The 21,763-nt window shown below is 38.2% G+C and overlaps 1 non-coding gene and 1 pseudogene across 1 annotated transcript; both read right to left on the reverse strand.

Moving 5' to 3' along the window:
• Positions 1–223: 223 nt before the first annotated feature.
• LOC118617863 lies at positions 224–1,523 on the reverse strand (annotated as a pseudogene).
• A 16,697-nt stretch (positions 1,524–18,220) lies between these two features.
• On the reverse strand, positions 18,221–18,322 carry LOC118617941. The gene has a single exon (XR_004956898.1). It is a non-coding gene; the product is annotated as a U6 spliceosomal RNA (small nuclear RNA).
• Between the last annotated feature and the right edge of the window lie 3,441 nt (positions 18,323–21,763).

A 21,763-nucleotide genomic window follows, 5' to 3' on the forward strand; every position in this document is an offset into this window, starting at 1 on the left:
CCCCATAGAACTCTAAAAAAAAGCTTTCGAGACAATATGAATGCATTTATTCCCAAATTTTAAAAATGGTTTCTTGAAAAATAAAATAGAAAAGGTCTACCCAAGCCCCATGACCAAGAACTTGAATAAATCACACCAGTCCTGTGGTGGTTTACTCGCTGCAAAAGGTACAACAGCTTAAAATTTCCTGCAGGTGACAGCAGGGAGGCCCAGCCCGTGTGCGTCAGTGCTCTGCATCCAGGAGCTTCGCGATGCTGTTCAGCTGGATGTTGGATGCTCCTTTATATATCAACCAATCTTGGCATCTCAGAAGTATTTTTCCGCAGGGTAATCTTTGGTGTAGCCTATGGCTCCCATCCACTTGATACATTTACTAGTCATTAGTCCTGCAACCTCTGATGCATAGTACTTAGCAATAGCTGCCTTTTTTTATGAACAGCTTCCTGGCTTCCATGAGCCTGGCAGCGTTGTATGTCAGCAATCTTGCAGCTTCCGGCTGGGTGGCCACATTAGTCACCTGGTGTTGAGCCCCTGAAAATCAAATAATCTTTTGCCAAATTATATCCTTTCTTTAATATATAGAATAGTTTAGTCCAAACATCCTTGAGCCAATCTCAGCATCTGTGCCACAATTCCTATTCTGCCTTCATTAAGGCTCCCTATGGCATACTTATAGCCATGTCCAATTTGCCCCAGGATGTTGGCTTCTGGAACCTTGACATTTTAAATTTTAATGGGCAGGTGAAAGAAACCCTGATTCCCAGTTTGTTTTCTGCCTTCCCAATATGAACCCCTTCAGTATCATGATCAACTATGAAGCATGTAATTCCTTTATACCCCATGCTAGGGTCCACGTTTGCCATCCTCAGGAACAGCTCTGCCTCTCTGGCACTGGTGATCCACATCTTTGCCCCACTGATGACATAGTAATTTCCCTTTTTATCAGCTCTGGTCTTCAAAACAAATGAATCGCTACTTGCCCCAGGCTCTGAAAGGCAGAAATTTCCTACTTTCTTGGTAGTGAGCTGGGTCAAATAGACAGCCTTTTGCTTCTCTGACCTGTGCTTTCAAATCAGCCTATTAACCACCATGTTCTGAACATCACATATCAAAGCCACAGATGCGTCAACTTTGGATAATTCCTCTACCACCAGGACAAAGGAGAAAAATGAAGCCCCAGTCCCTCCGTATTTGGTGTCAATGTCAACAGCCATCAGCCATCAGCCCTTGTCAAAACAATTCCTGTATTGCTGATTTCTCCATTTTTAAATTTTCATCTATTGCTGAAATCAAAGGACAATTTGTTCCTGGGCAAATTTTTAACGTGCACTCTTCATCATCACTTCCTCATCTGTAAATGTCTGCAGGGGGGCGCAGGGGAGCCTGCTGTGTGTTAGACTGAGTACAGTTTTGGACTGGGAAGGCTGGAGAGCATGAGACATCTTCCAAAAAGACAGGCAAGTTGGGTAGTTTCCTTGTAGCAGGGAGCTGCCAAGCAGCAGCCGTATTGCTGCAACCTCCATCGCAGCCGCAGGCCAGTGGTGTCACGGTGTGAATGGAATCCTCTAAGTGTGCGGGCCACCAGCCAGTGCCCAAGTCCAGCTGACTTCTGTGAGAGACTATGCAAGGCCTACGGAGTCTACACTCCATTTGACCCAGAGGCCCCTGAAAACTAGCGCATGGTCACTACTGCATTTGTGGGATAGGCACAGACTGACATCAGACAAACACTTCAAAAGTTAGAGGGATTTTCTGGGAAGAATGCCACCAAATTACTGGAAATTGCCAATAAAATCTTTATAAACTGAGAACCAGCAGACAAAAAGGAAGCAGACCAAAAATGGAATTGAAGGCTGCTCCCCTAGCTGCAGCCTTGGGGCGACCAGCTCCAATGGTGGAACCCAAACAGAAACAACAAGGAATTAAAGAACCAAGAATAAAAACGCCCCTAGGATAGAACCACTGTGCCTACTTCAAGGAATCCAGACACTGGAAAAATGAGTGCCCCAGCCGCCAGTAAAGAAAACCAGAAACTTCTATTCCACCCAGCCACTACCAGCCAGAACCACCAGAGGCCAATCTGATTGACCTGGCAGAAATAGGCTCTGACCAGGAAAGACTGGGCTCTATCCAACTAGGCCCCCATGTGCCCATGGTCAAAATGAGGGTTGGGGGCCAAACAGTAGACTTTATGGTTGACAGAGGGACTGGACACTCTGTGGTGACTTATGAGGGCGGGAAGTTACCATCATGGGGGCTACCAGAACCAAAGCCTGTAGACCATTTTGTGGGCCCAGAAATGCTAGCTGGGAGGCTACCAGGTGGTTCATGAGTTCCTGTATCTACCAGACTGCCCAGTACTGCTGTTGGGCAGGGACCTCCTAGCAAAGATAATGCAGAAATAGCCTTTATTCCAAATGGATTGGCACAACTGCACCTAGGTAAGGAGATCCCTCCCATAATCCTGTCCTTGGCAGTACCACAGTAAGGGGAACAGTGAGCCAAGAGTGGCCCCTGAACTGGATGGTGAATTTCCATCAGTCTCAACAGAAGAAACCCCCCAGGTCTGGCCAAAAACCATGCCCCAATCCTGATTGATCTGAAGCCTGGAGCCCAACCTGTCAAAATAAGCCAGTACATGGTTCCACAGGAAGCACATCTAGGGATCCAGACTAGACTGGCTACTCACACAGGGACTTTGAAAGTGATGCCAGTCCCCATGGACACCTCGCTCTCCCTGTAAAGAAACCTGGGACAAATGACTACCACCTGATACAAGACTTAAGAGCCATATTGAAATGGTCATCACGTTGCATTCACACTGCCTAACCCATATATTCTATGAGGACTTATACCTTCTGAGGCAGGGTGGTTCACATGCCTGGACTTAAAAGATGACTTCTTCTGCCTCCAACTAGCACCCAATAGCCAGGCTCTGTTCACCTTCGAATGGGAAAACCCCACCACAGGAACAAAGAAACAATTCACTTGAATTAGACTACCCCAAGGATTCAAGAATTCACCAACTTTGTTCAGTGGAGCACTAGCGTCTGACTTAGCCAAGTTCCTGGGACTGAACTTAGAATGTGGCCTCCTCCAATATGTAGACAAACTCCTGCTGGCCAGTCTCACTCAAGCCCAATGATGAAAAGGAACCAAAGCCTTACTAGAGGTATTAATGGAAGTTGAGTATTGGGTATCAAAGAGAAAGGCACAACTTTGTCAAAAAGAAGTCAAATACTCAGGTGTCAAAATCACCCAAGGTAAACAAATGCTAGGGGCCAAAAGGAAACAGGCAGTCTGTGCTATTCTAGTTCCCACTTCCTGTCAATAGATTTAAGAATTCCTGGGAGCAGCAGGGTTCTGTTAAATGTTGATACCTGAATTTTCAGAACAGGCAAAACCCTCATATGAGGCCCTGAAAGGAGAAGAAATGGTGCCCTTCATCTGGGGCCCAGATCTACAGAAAGCATTTACAACTATAAAGACCAAACTCATGAAGGCACCAGCTTTAGGACTCCTGGACATATCATAGGACTTCAACCTGTTCATTCACAAAAACAAGGGAATAGCCCTGGGAGTCCTAACCCAAGAATTTGGGCCTTGGCAGAGGCTGGTAGCTTACCTTTCAAAGCAAATTGATCTGGTTGTGGCAAGCTGGCCACCTTGTCTGAGGGCTTTAGCAGCCACCATACTGCTAATCAAGGAGGCAAACTCACATTGGGACAAAATCTAAACATCAAGGTACCCCACTCTGTCATTACCTTGATGGACGCAAGAGGACAGCACTGGCTAACTCATGCCAAGGACTCCTATGTAAAAACCCATGTGTAAGACTGGAAGCAATAAAATTCTAAATCCTGCTACCTTTTTGCCAATAGCAGCCAGGACCCTGGGGCATGACTGCTTGGAGGTACTTGATGAAGTTTACTCCAGTAGACCAGACCTAACAGATAAACCTTTGCAAAATCCTGACCTTATTCTGTACATGGACAATAGCAGTTACAGGAGTGAGGGTAAAAAATATGCCAGGTATGCAATAGTTTTAGATTTTGAGACTCTGGAAGCAGGGACCCTCCCTGAGGGATAGTCTGCCCAAAGAGCAGAACTATGGGCCCTAGTGAGGGTGTTAAAACTCAGCAAGGATAAGTGAGCCAACATATATACTGACTCGTGCTATGTTTTTGCCACCCTACATATACATGGGGCTATATACAAGGAAAGAGAACACCTTACTGCAGGGTAGGGGGGTGGATAAAAAACCAAGGTGAAATCCTAACATTGTTGGAGGTGGTCTGGAAACCAAGAGAGATAGCAGTCACTCACTTCAAGGAACACCAAAAGGGAAAAGACTCAGTGTCAGAAGAAAATCATTGAGCTGATGCTGCAGCTAAACAAGCTGCAAGAGAACAGACAGCCCCATCAAAAATCATGCTGGTCCAGAAATACCTGAAACCCCAAAATACACAGCCCAGGAATAAGAATGGGCACAACAAGAGGGGTGGAATATAAGGAAAGAAAAATGGTGGATCCTCTCAGACCACAGAATCCATGTGCCAGAACAATTAGCTCATCAGTTAGTCCTCCAACAACATGAACTCACTCGTCTGGGAAAACCTGCTCTAGAAGTCTTATTAAGCCAGTACTACCTGATTCACCCCTCTATGCCTCGGTCTCCCAGCACCGTCTTCTCTGTGCTCAAAATAACCCCAGACAAGGCCCCACCAGGCCTGCCAAGATCCAGTGCTGTAACCAGCACCCTTTGAAGATCTAGAGGTAGATTTCCTAGAAATGGGACCCAGTAGAGGAAATAAATATCTCCTGGTTTTTATTTGTACTTTCTCAGGCTGGGTTGAAGCTTACCCCACACAAATAAAAAAGGCAAGAGAAGTAACCAAAGCTCTCTACTGAGAGACATCATCCCAAGATATGGAATGCTGTTGACTATTGAATCAGACAATGGCCCAGCCTTTGTAGCAAAAATAGTACAGCAGATAGCTAAAATTCTAGGCATCCAGTGAAATTTGCACATGGCCTACCAGCCCCCGAGCACAGGAGAAGTAGAATTCCTAAATCAGACCCTTAAGCAGACCATGGCAAAACTATGTTAAGAAACCAATCTGCCCTAGACTGATATACTGCCCCTAGCTCTTCTGCAAGTACGTTGTACCCCTTGTGCAAATATAGTGTTCTCCCCTTTTGAATTCTTATATGGGAGAGCTCCCCCACTGATTAAATTCAAAGGGGATAGAAAAGAACTGGAAAATTTGAAAATCCAAAAACAAATACAAATTCTAAGAAAAACCATTCTTGAGGTACATAAGTGGGTAACCGATAGAATAACTGTACATCCCCACAGACCAGGGGACCAAGTCTGGATAAAAAAATGGAAGAGGGAACCCCTCAAACCAACCTGGAAAGAGCCCTATTTAGTTATACTAACCACTCCCACAGCTCTCAAGTTTACAGGTCTGAATACCTGGATCCACCCCTCTCGGATGAAGGAAACTCACCTGCCACATGACAACTAACCTGCCTGGAGAGTGACCTGCAGATTACCCTTAAGAGGACAATTAAACCTGCTGATTGGTCTACAGCACGTGCCTGAGGACTCTGTCAGTAGAATCGAGGGTCATCACCTGCTGGACTGATTCCAGCACTGGACTCTGTATCCTTAGTGATTTATAGGTCAAAATAGACAGAGGTTAGACCTACTGATTGCTGAAAAGGGAAAAATATGCCTCTTGTTAAGCGAGGAATGTTGCTTTTATGTTAATCAGTCAGAAATAGTTAGAGACATGTCCCAGCAGTTAAAGGAAAAAGTACTAGGCATCTTGGGTACATACTCCCATTAGCTGGTACTCTCTTAATGCTTTTTATAGTGCTCCTGTTTGGCCCTTGTATTCTCAATATGCTAACATGTTTCATATTCTCTTGCTTAGAAACAATAATGCTCCAAATGAGGCTTCAAATAAAGACCCCCAACTAGTCTCCTCTGGACAGTGAAAAACTCTAGATGTTGAATCCCTCCCCTTCAATGCCCCTATTTCAGCAGAAAGTAGTCAGAGAGATTATCTCCCCTCTTTTTCACTTGGCACTAAGGGAACTCCCTGTCCAAGATGTTCTCTAAGTCAGCTTGAAAATCAAGAGGGGGAAATGAGAAGCCCAGCCAGGTGCAGCCCCTTAGGCAGTGCAGCAAACCCACCCCTGGCTTTTGTAATTCCAGTATATCCTCCAACTGCGTAAACTACAGTGGAACTAGAAGCCCCCAATTGCCTGGAGGCTTATCATGTATAAAAAGTGGCTGAAACCTGGGCTCTGGGCTCAGCCTTTGGAGGTGACTCCACTGGGACAGCACCAGTATGCATTAAACAGTCCTTTTCTAACCCTCTGAGTGGTGTAGCCTGTCTCTTCTCACTGACCAGATTTCTGCCACAACACCATCATTATTCACTTGGTAATATAAAATACTTAGAGTTTTATTAATTTTCACAGTATTTTCTTCAAGTATGCCACATGTATTTAAAACATGTTTGAGGTGTTATATACCCTCCTGTTCATAGGTTTCAAAATTCTCTGCTGAATAATTTGGTACAGATTAATTCTCAAGGTCCATTTCTTTGTTGTGACCTTCCCAGAATTCATGAGAAGAACCTAGCATTGCCAAGTCTTGAGATTGCTGGCTTTTCTGTTTAGGGGGTAAACAAATAAAACTTTCTCCTTTTTTCCTTTCTTTCCCCCCCAAACTGTTGATTTCTTTGTTTATTGGCTCAAAAAAAGTTTCCACTTTTCTTTATTTTCTAGTTGGGGAGGGTTTTAACCATTTGCTCTCAAGTGTCCTTGGTTTGGAAAGATAATGGCTTGTTATTTGCAAGCCAGCTGCAGGATGTCCAAACAGCTGGCCTTATTTAATCTTCTTGTCTCGCTTTTCCTATTCCTCTCGTCCTAAAATTTTCCTAACTTTTTATTTTCCTGTAACAAATGTACCTGATAGTAGACATTTTTGAAAATTAATTATTGACAAATTATTAAAATTGTTGAGATTTCTCTTCTGCTATTTCTAAGCCATCTTTGAGATATATGTATATGTAAAAATGAATCAATCAGGAAAATGTACATTTATTTTGGATGTATATAAACTTTTTATGGAAATCTAGAAGATGGTGAAACTATGTTTATGTAGTAGAGAAAAAGTCGTAGATCTTGGTATGAGCTACTTTTATCTTGCTTATTAATGTCTGAATTTTTTTTCTGTTATTTGACATTTTTGTTAGTAAATCTGTTTATTCAAAATTATTTTGAGCCAAGTCATAGTTACTAGCTAGCCTACTAATAAAGCTACTTTGGTTAATGCAGCCAGAAGTTTGAAAGGTTTGAGGAGAAATTAGTGACGTAAAGATTAATGCCCACATAAAAGAAATTGTGAAGAACTGGCTGGTTTGGCTCAGTGATTAGAGCATCAGCATGTGGTTCAGAGAGACACGGGTTTGATTCCCACTAAGGGCGTGTACCTTGGTTGCGGTTTGTCCCCAGCCCTGGTTGGTCGTGCAGGTGGCAGCCACTCGATGTGTTCTTTTCACATCAATGTTTCTCTCTCTCTCTCTCTCTCTCTCCCTCCCACTCTGTCTGAACAAAAAATAAAAAATGTCCTCAGTTGAGGATAAAAAAATAAAAATAAAAATAAATAAATTGTGGGTGTAAATTCTCCCAGAAGATGTACAGAGAAAAAGAGACACTAATATTCTATGTAATATTTTTCTGTTATTTGTTTATTATAACAGCAGAACATATATATTTCTTTAATTTTAATATTAATCTATCACATTTAGCAAAGCATATGACGGAAACTATTTTTTTTTCCATCAGAGAATGTCAATCATTTGTGGTAGTCATAACCACATTAAAGAATACATTTTTGAAGATAGGATTTCAAAATGGCGATGGAGTTAATGGAAGATACACAGGCCATCTCCCAGGACAAAAGTGGAATTACAACTAAAATAAAGACAAATCATTGGGAAAAAGCAACAAAAAGCAGTTCTCAAGGACCATATAACCAGGGACACTAAATCAATCCTGATAGAATTTTGGAAATGCAAGAGGGGGGCTGGGAACCCATGAATAGCAGCTTTCTTAGCTGTGAGGAGTGCCCTCAGGGTTGAACTCTAAGCCCACTCAAGAGCACAGAGAGCTGGGAAAGACTGCTAAAATGAACACAGCAACTCACCTTGGGCTCCAGTACAAAAAGGGTGGACTGGACTGGACTGTGTGGGGACACTTGGGATTTGGAGGTCACTCAGAGCTTTTGCTGAGTTGCAGCCACCAAGGACAGTGGTTATCTTACTCCTTCCCAGGGCTCTGGGGAGATGCAGCAGCCCCTCCCTCAGAGATTCAACCCCACCCTATTGGCCATTAAAATGCAAATTGAGGCTCATTAACAACCACCTTCTGCCCCACCCTCTGAAAATCCCCTTATGCTGAACACCTGACGGAGTTTTTCATTCAACTCAGAACACAAGGATGCTCAAGTAACTGCTACTAATAGCCTCCATGCAAAAAGCTAGAGGATAACTGAGCCTTTCCTGGGCATTCAACTCTACCCAGGAAAGTAAGAATTGATGGTGGTGTTTAACATGGGTCCTCCCATGCTCACACAAACCCAGTAGAGAGAGTAACAAAAAGAAGAACACCAACACTCACAGGGAAAATTTGGTAGGCTCCAAAGCCCACTGAAATAGCCAAAATTATGAAACAAATAAACAAATCTCAAATGAAAGAACAAGAGACCTCTACCAAAGATGAGATACATGAAATGCAGTTAAGCAAGTTAACTAGAGCTAGAATTCAGAGCCATGATCTTAAGAAAGCTCAACAGCATGTGTAAGGACATCAGCACCATGAGTAAAGACATAGAAACATTGAAAATCAACCAACTGGAAATTAAAAACCACCAAGAAATCAAGAATGACAGAGCAGAAAGTAAGAACACATTGGAAGGACTAAACAGCAGAGTAGAGGAAGCTGAAAACCGAATCAGTAATTTAGAAGACAGGGTAAAAAAAATCAACCAATCAGAAAACCAAAAGAAAAAAAACAATGAAAAAACAGGAAGACAGGCTAAGAAAACTGTGGAACAACAGAAAATGTACTAATATTTGCAACATAGGAATCCCCAAAGAAGAATAAAATGAACAAGGGTTAGAGAATATATTTGAAGAAATACTGACAAAAAACTTTCCTAATTTTGTGTAGGAAGAAGGCATTCAAACAAAAGAAGCACAAGAGCCCCAACTAAGAAAATCTCAAACAGGTCTACACTAAGACACATAGAATTAAAATGCCAAATTTAAATACAAAGAGAGAATACTAAAGGCAGCAAGAGATAAGCAACATGTTACCTACAGAGGAATCCCCATAAGTTGACTTCTCAACAGAAACACTACAGGCCAGAAGGGAATGGCATAAAGTAATCAAGGTCATGAAAATCAAGGATCTGAATCCAAAACTCTACCCAGCAAGGGTATCATTCAAAATAGAAGGTAAAATAAAGAGCTTCCCAGACCAAAAAAAAAAAAAAAAAAAAGATTAAGGGTATACATTAGCATCTAAGCAGCACTGCAAGAAATGTTAAAAGGACTGCTGTTATTAGTAGAAGAAATAGGAAGAAAAATATGACCACACTAAACAAAAATGGCAATGAATAAATACATATCAATAATCACCTTAAATGTAAATAGATTGGATGTTCTGATGAAAAGACTCAGTGTAGCTGATTGAATAAAAAAGCATGAATATATATGTTGTTTACAAGAGACCCACCTCATAACAAAGACTCACATAGGTTGAAAGTGAAGGGATGGAAAAAAATTTCCAAGTAAACAGAAAGGAAAAAAAGCTGAGTTAGCAATACTCATATCTGATAAAATAGATTTCAAAATAAAGGCCATAATTAGAGACAAAAAGGACACAATATAATATTGAAAGGATCTATCCATCAGGAAGATATAACCTTGGTAAACATATATGCACCCAATATAGGAGCACCAAAATATATTAAAAATCTTCTGGAGGACTTCAAAGGAGAAATCAACAGCAATACAATCATAACAGGAGACTTAACAACCTGCTGACATCACTGGATAGATCCTCTAGACAAAAAAAATAGCAAGAAAACAGAGATTCTAAATAAAGCACTAGACCAAATGGATTTAATAGATATCTACAGAGAATTACACCCCTAAACTGCAGAATTCACATTTTTTTCAAGTGGACATGAGACATTCTCAAAGATAGACCACATGTTAGACCACATGTTAGGCCACAAAGTAAGTTTCTACAAATTCTAGAAGATTGAAATCATATCAAGCATCTTCTCAGATTACAATGGCATAAAACTAGAAATCAATTGCAAGAAGAACATGCAAAGACACTGGAACACATGGAGGCTAAATAGCATGTTATTAAACAATGAATGGGTTACTGAGAATATCAAGGAAGAAATTAAAAACTTCCTGGAAACCAATGCAAATGAACACACAACAACACAAAGTCTATGGGATGCAGCAAAAGCAGTACTGAGAGAAAAGTTTATAGCACTAAAGCCCTTCCTCAAGAAACAAGAAAAATTTCTAACAGACTATCTAACTTCACAACTTAAAGAACTAGAAAGCAATCAAAAAGAAAACCCCAGAGCAAGTAGAAGGAAGAAAATAGTAAAGATCAGAGCAGAAATAAATGACATATAAACCAAAAGAACAATTCAAAGGATCAATGAGACAAAGAGCTGGTTTTTGAAAAGATAAACAAGACTGGGGGACCCTTAGCTAGATGCACCAAGAAAAAAGATAAAGAACCCAAATACACTAAATCAGAAATGAAAGTAACAACTGACACCACAGAAATACAAAATATCATTAACAACTACTTTGAGCAATTATATGGCAACAAATTTGACTATCTAAGCAAAATGGATAAATTTCTAGAAACACATAATCTCCCAAAACTGGACTGGAAAGAGATAGAAAACTTGAACAAACCAATAACAACTAAGGAAAAGGAAAAGGTAATCAAGACTCTCCCAGCAAATAAAAACCTACGCCCTATGGTTTCACAAGGGAGTTTTACTGAACATTCAAAGAACTAACATCCATTCTTCTCAAACTATTACCAAAAATTCAAGAAGGAGGAAAACTTCCAAACTTGTTTTATGAAGCCAGCACAATTCTAATTTCAAAACTATAAAAAGACACTACAAAGAAAGAAAACTACAGGCCAATATCCCTGAATACAGATGTCAAAATCCTGAACAAAATACTAGCAAATCAGAGCCAGCAATATATCACAATACATCAAAAAAATTATTTACCATCACCAAATGGGATTCATCCTAGGAATACAAAGCTAGTACAATATTTACAAATCAATAAATGTGATACACCACATAAAAAATGAAGAATAAAAACCACATGATTATATCAATAAATTCTGAAAAAGCATTTGACAAAATTCAGCATCCATTTGTGATAAAAACGCTCAATGTGGGAATAGAGGGATCATATCTTGACATAAAAAAGGCCATATATGAAAGACCTACAGCCAACATAATACTCAATGCACAAAAACTAATAGCATTTCCCTTAAGAACAGGAACAAGACAGTGATGCCCACTTTTGCCCCTCTTTTTTAACATAGTATTAGAAGTCTTAGCCACAGCAATCAGACATGAAAAAAATAAAATAAAAAAGATCCACATTGGAAAGGACGACGTGAAACTGTCATTATTTGCAGATAACTTGATGTTATATATAGAAAACCCTAAAGACTCCATAAAAAATCTACTAGACTTAATAGATTAATTTGGCAAATTAGCAGGATACAAAATTAACGTTAAGAGATCAACAGCATTCTTATATACCAGTGATGAAGTCACAGAAAGAGAAACTAATAAAACAATCTCATTTACCATTGTGGCAAAAAAAATTCAGATGCCTAGGAATAAACTTAACCAAAGAAGTAAAGGACCTGTTTGTAGAAAACTACAGGACATTTAAAAAAAAAAATAGAGGAAGATAAAAAAGTAGAAGCACATACCTTGTTCATGGATTGAAAGAATTAACATTGTTAAAATGTCCATATTACCCAAAGCAATCTATAGATGCAATGCAATCTCCATCAAGATACCAACAACATATTTCAGAGAACTAGAACAAATACTTCAAAAGTTCATAAGAAATCAAAAAAGACATTGAATAGCCACAGCAATCTTGAAAAAGAAGGACATAGTAGGTGGGATCACAATACCAGATATCAGGTTATACTACAAAGCTACTGTAATCAAAACAGCCTGGTACTGGCACAACAACAGCCCATAGACCAGTGGAACAGAACAGAGAACCCAGAAATGGACCCAAGACATTATGCTCACTTAATATTTGACAAAGGAGGCAAGAGCATACAATGGAGTAAAGACTTTTTAATCAATGGTATTGGGGAAAATGAACAGCTACATGCAAAAAAATAAAACTAGACCATCAACTTACACCATACACAAGAATAAACTCAAACTGGATAAAAGACTTTAATATGACCTTTTAATCCATAGAAATTCTAAGAGAAAATGTAAGCAACAAAATTTTGGACATCATATGCAGCAAAATTTTTACTGACACATCACCTAAGGGAACAGTAACAAAGAAGAAATTGAACCCATGAAACTATATCAAACTAAAAAGCTTCTGCATAGCAAAAAAATCAACCTTAAAAATGGAAAGGGAACCCACTGTATGGGAGAGCATCATTGTCAATGACATATCAGATAAGGGGTTAATTACTAAAATATATAGAGTATTCATACAACTCAACAAAAGGAAGACAAAGAACCCAATTAAAAAATGGGCAGAGGAGCTGAATAGACACCTTTCCAAACAGGACATACAAATGGTCAAGAGACATATGAAGAAATGCTCAACATCACTAATCATCAGAGAGATGCAAATTAAAACAACAATGAGGTATCACCTCAAACCTGTTAGAATGGCTGCCATCAACAAATCATCAAACAACTTGTGTTGGTGAGGGTGTGGAGAAAAGGGGACTCTAATACACTGCTTGTGGGAATGCAGACCTGTGCAGCCACTATGGAAAACAATATGGTTTTACCTCAAAAATTAAAAATTGAACTGCCATTTGACCCAGTGATCCCACTTCCAGGAATATACCCTAAGAATCCTGAAACATCAATCAGAAAAAATATATGTACCCCCATGTTCATAGTAGCACTATTTACAATAGCTAAGATCTGGAAACAGCCCAAGTGTTCATCAGTAGATGAATGGATAAAAAAAGCAGTGATATATATACACAATGGAGTACTATGCAGCTGTAAGTAAGAAAGATCTCTTATCCTTTGAGACGACATGGAGGCATCTGGAAAATATTATCCTAAACAAAACAAGCCAAGCAGAAAAAAAATACCATATGATCTCACTTATTTGTGGAATATAATGAGCATAACAGCCTGAGGAATAGGGTAGACCTAGAGACATGGAAGTAGGGTACAGATTGACAACTCTCAGAAGAGGGGTTGGTGAGGGGAGTACTCATATAAATCACAGAACTTATATGCATATACGCATAACTAATGGATATGGACAACAAAGCCAGGGATGGGGTAGAGCGATAGGAAAGGGAGTGTCAATAGAGAAAATGGGGAGAAACATCTGTAAGAAAAATAAATAAATAAAAATAAATTTAAAAAAATATATATATAGAAAAAAAGAATACATTTTCTCTACAAAAACAGCCCTTTGATACAACTCAGCCTACCACTAAGAACCAATTTAGTCCTCTATTAAAAAAATTACTCTATTGGCATTGCTCATTTTTCTTGTCAAACTAGAAAAAAAACTTTAAAGTTTTGGGCTATTAACAAGTGCCTTATTTGTAAAAAGGGTTAATGGAAATTAATGTCTCCTTATATTCAACCTCTCTGCTGTTTCTTCACATTTTGGAAAATCATTCAGTTTTCATCTCTGTAAGTTATTTTAGTAACTAACAGTAATAACTAACAGAGGTGAAACTAGTGCATTGTTCTGTTCTTCTTGCCCTGGTGTCAGAGACTATTAAGGCATTCATAAGCATGCATATAAAATGTGAGAGTAAATAAACAAATTGTAAATGCCAATGTTCAAACATTTACAAATATTTTTCTCACTGTCACTTTCTCTTTGGACCCCTAATTAAAATGAAGTTTGATGTTCAAATGTGATGAGTAGATAAATAAAATAAACCATACTCATTCAGAGGAATACTATTAAGTAATAAAAAAAATGAAGTACTGATACATGCTACAACATCATGGACCTTGAAACATTATGCCAAGTCAAAGAAGCCAGTCACAAAGGACCACAGAGTGCAAAATTGCATTCATATGAAATGTCCAGAATACAAAAATCCATAGAGGCAGAGAGTAGAGTGGTGGCTGCTTATTACTGGGGAGGATGTTAATAGTTAACAGAAAAAAGCAATATGTTTTTTGAAAGGACTAATAGGTTAAATTATTTTGGAGGCAAGAGAAGCTCAAGAAGGACATGTAGATTTCAGTATGTCATAATAAACTGAATGACATATTACTGAATTTCTAAATTAAGAGAGTAATCATAGAATGAAGAGGAATTGTGTGAATTGTTAGAAATTAGCAACTGGTAGATGTGCTAGTCAATAAAGAGATGCAGTCAAGGTGACCTGGAGGTTTTAGTCCTAATAACACAGAGAATAGTGGGGCTATTTATAAATAGACATAACTTTGGTGATGGTAGTGGTGTTTGTGTGTGTGTGTGTGTGTGTGTGTGTGTGTGTGTGTGTGTTTGTGTGAGAGAGAGAGCATTGAGGAAAAGCTAGAACAGCTTTTCAGTTTATGTGCATTTCATATTTCAGTGAGAAATGCAGGAGTAGGAAATTAAAATGGAAGGTAACACATACACATATAGAAATAGAAGTAATTCACAGGAGTAGCAAAGTTGAAGTTAGGTATTAGATTATATTTTCCAGGCACGAAGAGAAGAAAGCTGAGAATTTATTCTTTCGAAGTTTTCCTATTGATGACCTACTGGAGGAAAAAGATGAGCCAGTAATTAATTCTGAAGGAACAGTCATAATGCAGAAAAAATTCTAGGACACTATAGGACTGTGGATGTCAAAGACAGAAATTGACACAAACTCGAGGAGTGGAGGATCCAGAGCTACAAGGCCCACCATGTGTTTTATATACATATCTTCTAATAATTAATTAAATGAGTCTTTACACATGGTCTTTCCCACTTCCTTGCTGAGACATTCTGATAAAGATGTCATCAGGGTTTCTGGACACTCTCTCAGCTAAGAAAATGTCATTTGCAAATGAAGATAATGATGATGGCTGAAGATGATGCCAAGTTTGTTGGAGATATAGACCAGCAAAGAATTCACAGAGAACTATAAATAGCACAGGATAGTGGAAAAAACACTTTGCTTTTGTTCCAGCTCAGCTGGACTAGATATGTGTCCATAAACAAGTCCTCCAGCTTATCTCTATCACCTTTTCTTTATCTGTAAAAACATGTCCTTTGAACTTGTTCTCTAAGATACAGCTCAGGATTTATCATCTTCTCATCTTAAAATAAGAGTTTTCAAAGCAGAAAAACAAACTTTTCAGGGGCAGAATAGCACACATGAACAATAACACCAAGAGGATGGGGTGATCTTAGAATCAGCCTACCACAAAAGAGTATTTTAGAAGTGGTGGACAGCTTATACTGGAGTGGTTCTAAATTTCTGTCTGTACTAATATTTTTAAATTAATTTTTAATCAAACTACTTGTAACACCAAATAGCTTGCTTTGTGATTATTTACAAGACATAGTTTCAAAGTAACCTCTGTATTGCTAGGGTCATTTGCATGAAAAAAGACTAAAAAATTTGAATATTCCAGATACTTCCATTTTTGTGTGTGTGGTACATCCCCCTATCGGGAAGCAAACCCGGGACTCTCTGGTCCGCAGGCTAATGTTCAACCACTGAGCCAAACTGGCCAGGGCTTACTTCAATTTTTTTATTCATTTTACAAATACTTGCTGTCTCTACCATGCCAGGAAAACGTGAAATTATGAAACTATACAGGAGAAAAAATGTTGAAAGTGTCTACCTTCATGGAATAGAATGATAATGGAAGAGAACCACATGAAATAATTGTTTATTATATTTAGACTTTTATAGATAAAGCCATTAGAGCCCATTCCTCCTTTCTTCTTTCCTCTTTGTTTTCTACTTTAATTCTCCAGTTTCAAGTACACCACAGCGGTTAAATTGTGTGTAAAACATAGTTATAATACAGAGTGAAATCACACCTGAGTTTAGTTAGTTTAAGTGGTTGTTTAATGCTTTCCATCAATATCCACATTATTAAGATGTTATACTGTATTATAGGATGTTCTTATTTTATTGTAAAACCAACAACAAAACAAGCTTTAGAAATAAGTCACTCCATATTGGTTTCTGACTAAATTTTTTTTTTTTTTGGTCTACTTAAAAAAAATTATTAGCCCTGGCCGGTTTTGCTCAGCGGTTAGAGCGTCGGCCTGCGGTCCGGAGAGACCCGGGTTCGGTTCCTGCTAAGGGCACGTACCTCTGTTGTAGTTTGTCCCTGGCCCTGGTTGGTCGTGCGGGTGGCAGCCACTTGATGTGTCCCTTCACGTTGATGTCTCTCTCTCTCTCTCTCCCTTCCTCTCCCTCCCTCCCTCTCTATCTGTACAAAAAATGGAAAAATATCCTCGGGGAGGATAAAAAAATATATATATTAAATTATTTTTATTACAGATGTTTCTCCTTTTTTCTCCATTGATACCCTCCTCCCTATCCCCCCACCCCATACATGGCTTTGTTGTCCATGTCCATCGGTTATGCATACATGCATATAAGTTCTGTGCTTTATCTTTTTTTTTTTTTTTTTAAATCCTCACCCGAGGATATTTTTCCATTTTTTGTACAGATAGAGTGGGAGGGAGAGAGAGGAAGGGAGAGAGAGAGAGAAACATCGACGTGAAGGAACACATCGAGTGGCTGCCACCCGCACGACCAACCAGGGCCGGGGACAAACTGCAACCGAAATACGTGCCCTTAGCGGGAACCGAACCCGGGTCTCTCCGGACCGCAGGCCGACGCTCTAACCGCTGAGCCAAACTGGCCAGGGCTGTGCTTTATCTTTTTCCTCCACCCACCACCCACTCTTCTGAGGGTTGTCAGTCTGTACCCTACTTCCATGTATCTTGGTCTACCCAATTCTTCAGACTATTATGTTCATTATATTCCACAAATAAGTGAGATCATGTGGTATTTATCTTTCTCTGCTTGGCTTGTTTCACGTAGGATAATACTTTCCAGGTCCCTCCATGTGGTCTCAAAGGATTAAAGATCTTTCTTTCTTACAGCTATATAGTATTCCATTGTGTATATGGAATATACCACTGCTTTTTTATCCATTCGTCTACTGATGCACACTTGAGCTGTTTCCAGATCTTTCCTATTGTAAATAGTGCTGCTATGAACATGGGGATACATATATTCTTTCTGATTGGTGTTTCAAGATTCTTAGGGTATATTCCTCGAAGTGGGATTACTGGGTCAAATGGCAATTCAATTTTTAATTTTTTGAGATAACACCATAGTGTTTTTTTATAGAGGCTGCACCAGTATACATTCCCAACAGCAGTGTACTAGAGTCCCCTTTTCTCCACACCCTCGCCAACACTTGTTGTTTGATGATTTGTTGATGGCGGCCATTCTGACAGGTGTGAGGTGATACCTCATTGTTATTTTAATTTGCATCTCTGTGATGATTAGTGATGTTGGGCATTTCTTCATATGTCTCTTGGCCATTTGTATGTCCTGTTTGGAGAGGTGTCTATTTAGTTCCTCTGCCCATTTTTTATTTGGATTCTTTGTCTTCCTTTTGTCAAGTGGTATGAGTACTCTATATATTTTAGCAATTAACCCCTTATCTGGTGTATCATTGGGAATGATGCTCTCCCATACAATGAGTTGCCTTTCCATTTTGATGGTTGTGTCTTTTGCTGTGCAGAAGCTTTTTAGTTTGATATAGTCCCATGTGTTCATTTTTTATGTTGATTCTGTTGCTTTCAGTGATGTATCAGTGAAAATTCTGCTGCATAAAATGTCTAAAATTTTTTTTAATATGAAATGTTTCACGAATTTGTGTGTCATTCTTGCAAATGGGCCATGCTAATCTTCTCTGTATCATTAAATTTTAGTATATGTGCTGCTGAAGCAAGCAGTAATGTCTGAAATTTTGTTGCCTACATTTTCTTCTAGAATTTTTATGGATTCATGAGTCACATTTAAGTCTTTTATTCATTTTGAGTTTATTCTTGTGTATGGTGTAAGTTGATGATCTAGATTCATTTTTTTTTTTTGCATGTAGCTGTCCAATGTTCCCAACATCATTTATTAAAAAGGCTGACTTTACCCCATTGTATGCTCTTGCCTCCTTTGTCAAATATTAATTGAGCATAATGTTTGGGTCCATTTCTGGGTTCTCTGTTCTATTTCATTGATCTAGGTGCCTGTTTTTGTGCCAGTACCAGGCTGTTTTGGTTACAGTCGCTTTGTAGTATAACCTGATATCTGGCATTGTGATCCCACCTACTTTGTCCTTCTTTTCAAGTTTGCTGTGGCTATTCTAGGCCTGTTTTGGTTCCATATGAACATTTGAATTATTTGTTCTAGTTCTGTAAAATATGTTGTTGGTATTTTGATGGGGATTGCATTGCATTTATAGATTGCTTTGGGTAATATGGATATTTTAATAATGGTAATTCTTTCAATCCATGAACAAGGTATGTGCTTCCACTTTTTTATATTTTCCTCTATTTTTTTTTTTTTTAATGTTCCGTAGTTATCTACAAATAGGTTCTTCCCTTTTTTGTTAAGTTTATTCCTAGGTATCTTAATTTTTTGCTGCAGTGGTAAATGGGACTGCTTTTTTAGTTTCTTTTTTTTGCAACCTCATCATTGGTGTATAAGAATGCCATAGATCTCTTGATGTTAATTTTGTATCCTGCTACTTTGCCAAATTCATTTATTGTCTAGTAGATTTTTGATGGTGTCTTTAGGATTTTCTATATATAATATAATGTCATCTTCAAATAATGACAGTTTCACTTCCTCCTTTCCAATTTGGATCCCTTTTATTTTATCTTTATGTCTGATTACGGTGGCTAAGACTTCTAGTATTATGTTAAATAAAAGTGGTGAAAGTAGGCATCATTGTCTTGTTTTTGTTCTTAAGGGGAATGCTTTTAGTTTTTCTCCATTGAGTATGATGTTGGCTGTAGGTCTTTCATATATGGCATTTATTATGTCAATATATGATCCCTCTATTCCCACATTGCTGAGCATTTCTATCACAAATGGATGCTGACTTTGTAGAATGCTTTTTCAGCATTTATTGATATGATCATGTGGTTTTTATTCTTCATTTTGTTTATGTGGTGTATCACATTTATTGATTCGCAGATATTGTACCAGACTTATATCCCTGGGATAAATCCTACTTGGTCATGGTAAATAATTTTTTTGATGTATTGCTGGCTCTGTTTTGCTAGTATTTTGTTCAGAATTCTGGTATCTATATTTTTAAGGAATATTGGCCTGTAGTTTTCTTTCTTTGTAGTGTCTTTCTTTTGTTTTGAAATTAGAATTGTGCTGTCCTCATAAAATGAATTTGTAAGTCTTCCTCCTTCTTGAATTTTTGGGAATAGTTTGAGGAGAATGGGTGCTAGTATCCTGAATGTTCAGTAAAACACTCCCGCGAAGATGTCCGGGCCTGGGCTTTTGTTTCCGGGGGTCTTGATTACCTCTTTCATTTTATTTGTTGTTATTGGTCTGTTCAAGTTTTCTATCTCTTCCCAGTCCAGTTTTAGGAGACTATGTGTTTCTAGAAATTTGTCCATTTTGCTTAGATTGTCGAATTTGTTGCCATATCATTGTTCATAGTAGTTGTTAATGATTCTTTGTATTTCTGCGGTTCCAGTTATTACTTCTCCTCCTTCATTTCTGATTTTGTGTATTTGGGACCTCTCTCTTTTTTCTTGGTGAGTCTAGCTAATGGTACATCAATCTTTTTAATCTTTTTGATAAACCAGCTCTTTGTTTCATTGATCCTTTTACTTGTTTTTTTTTGGTCTCTATGTCATTTAATTCTGCTCTGATCTTTACTATTTCCTTTCTTCTACTTGCTTCGGTTTTTTTGTTTTTTGGTTTTTTTTGCTTTCTAGTTCTTTAAGTTGTGAGGTTAGATAGTCTATAAGAAATTTTTCTTGTGTCTTGAGGTAGGTTTGTAGTGCTATGAACATTCCTCTCAGAACTGCTTTTGTTGCATTCCATAAATTTTCTGTTGTTGTGTGTTCATTTTCATTATTTTCCAGAAAATTTTCAATTTCTTCCTTGATCTCCTCGGTAATCTTTCATTATTTAATAACATGCTATTTAGCCTCCATGTGTTCAAATATCTTTGTATGTTCTTGTTGCAATTAATTTCTAGTTTCATGCCATTGTGATCTGAAAAGATTCTTGATATGACTTCAATCTTCTTGAACTTGTAAAGACTTAGTTTTTTCCTATCATGTGCTCTTTAAGAATGTCCTATGTGCACTTGAGAAGAATGTGAATTCTGTAATTTTGTGGTGTAATTCTCTGTAGATATTTATTAAATCTATTTGATCTAGTGCTTCATTTAGAGTCTGTTTTCTTGCTAAGTTTTTTGTCTAGAGGATCTATCCTGTGATGTCAGCAGGGTGTTGAAGTCTCCTGCTATGATTGTATTGCTGTGGATTTCTCTTTTGAAGTCCTCCAGAAGATTTTTAGTATATTTTGGTGCTCCTATATTGGGTGCATATATGTTTACCAAGGTTATATCTTCCTGTTAGATAGATCCTTTTAATATTATATAGTGACCTTCTTTGACTCTATTTTTGGCCATCATTATGAAATCTATTTTATCAGATATGAGTATTGCTACCCCAGCTTTTTATTCCTTTCCATTTGTTTGGAAGATTTTTTCCCATCCCTTCACTTTCAACCTATGTGAGTCTTTTCTTGTGAGGTGGGTCTCTTGAAAACAACTTATATATGAGTCATGCTTTTTTATCCAATCAGCTACTCTGTGTATTTTTATCAGAGCATTCAATCAATTTACATTTAATATTATTATTGATATGTACTTATTTATTGGCATTTTTTTTTATTTTGGTTCTTTTTTTCTTTCTATTTCTTCTACTAATTACACCAGTGCTTTTAACATTTCTTACAGTGCTGGTTTGGTGCTAATGTATTTATTACCTTAGCCTTTTTTTTTTTTTTTTTTTGGCTTCAAAGCTCTTCATTTGACATATTTTGAATGATAGCCTTGCTGGGTAGAGTAGTCTTGGATTCAGATCCTTTTTTTATGACCTTGATTACTTCATGCCATTCCCTTCTGGTCTGTAGTGTTTCTGTTGAGAAGTCAGCTGAGAGCCTTATGGGGGTTCCTTTGTAGGTAACCTGTTGCTTATCTCTTGCTGTCTTTAGAATTTTTTTTTTTTGTCTTTAATTTTTGGCATTTTAATTACTATGTGTCTTGGTGTGGGCCTTTTGAGGTTCTTCTTACTTTGGGCTCTTTGTGCTTCTTGAACTTGAATGCCTTCTTTCTTTACCAAATTAGCAAATTTTTCTG

Source organism: Molossus molossus, unplaced genomic scaffold (genome assembly GCF_014108415.1).
Source record: "Molossus molossus isolate mMolMol1 unplaced genomic scaffold, mMolMol1.p scaffold_m16_p_5, whole genome shotgun sequence".
NCBI classification, from domain to species: Eukaryota; Metazoa; Chordata; class Mammalia; order Chiroptera; family Molossidae; genus Molossus; species Molossus molossus.